Genomic DNA, 1,083 nt, shown 5'->3' on the forward strand with positions numbered 1-1,083 from the left:
GAATTGTCCCACCTGTTGTTTTTTGAGCATTTTTCTGAAGCCTGTTCACCAGAGCTGCATCAGTATGTTGCTGACCAGAACATTTTGGATCCCTTTAAGCTGGCTATGTTGGCTGACAAGTGGTCTCCCACCGGGTGTCCCCTAAGGACTCCAGTGGGAAGGACAAGGACAAAGAAAAGGGGGCCTCTCAGAAAGCTGAGGAGTCCCAAAAGCAGTCACAGTCGAATAAACCTAAATCCTCCTCTCCTAAGACCCAAAAATCTAGTGGGGATAAGTCATCTGTGGGTGGGAATAAGAGTAGTGGTCCACCTGCTGCAAAGCAGGCTCCCGGTGGTTCCAGTACCGTACCCCGCACTCCTGGCACTTGTTGGGACTGTGGTGCTCTGGATCACAAAAGGGGTGACTCCAAGTGTAAAGGTAAGGCACTCGGAGTACAGGCTGTCTGCCTGACCTACCCTTACCCCATGTCTGAGGTGGAGGCCACTGTCCTCCCCTCCGCTACAGGAATCACTTTTGGTGCTCCCGTAGAGATTTCCTTAGTGTCCCTTGGGGCCTGGGACCAGTACGCGGAAGTACTGGCGACTATCCCACAGAACACCCATAGATTTTTGAGAAGTGTCCTCCTGTATGGCCAGCCTTCTACTGGTTTGAGAGACACTGGGGCAAGCATGACAGTGGTGGACAAGACCCTGCTCAAGCCAGAGGACTATGTAGATGCTCCTCTGAGAACCACCAGGGTAGCTGGTGGGCCTCCCAAATTATCGCCTGTAGCCTGAGTCATACTCGTAATTGGAGACAAGACAGCAAAGCTTCCTGTCCTGGCTCAGGACAACGTCCCTGCTAACATTCTGTTAGGTAACGATCTAGTCGAGTTGGGATTGATCGCGGATGGTCTTCTCATGACTGCTGCTGGGGTCTTTAGGTCACAGGTGACACCGGGTCTGGCTTTGAGTCAGGTACCCGAGCTGAAGGCCCGGCCTAAGGCACGACGAAGGAAGAGCAAGAAGGCCACCTCTGTGGAGGGAGCTCCTTCTCTTCCTGCTGTTCCTACAGCACCCATTGGGATCCATGCTCCGGACGGGC

Source organism: Ambystoma mexicanum, chromosome 8 (genome assembly GCF_040938575.1).
Source record: "Ambystoma mexicanum isolate Mex_15411 chromosome 8, UKY_AmexF1_1, whole genome shotgun sequence".
Classification (NCBI taxonomy): Eukaryota; Metazoa; Chordata; class Amphibia; order Caudata; family Ambystomatidae; genus Ambystoma; species Ambystoma mexicanum.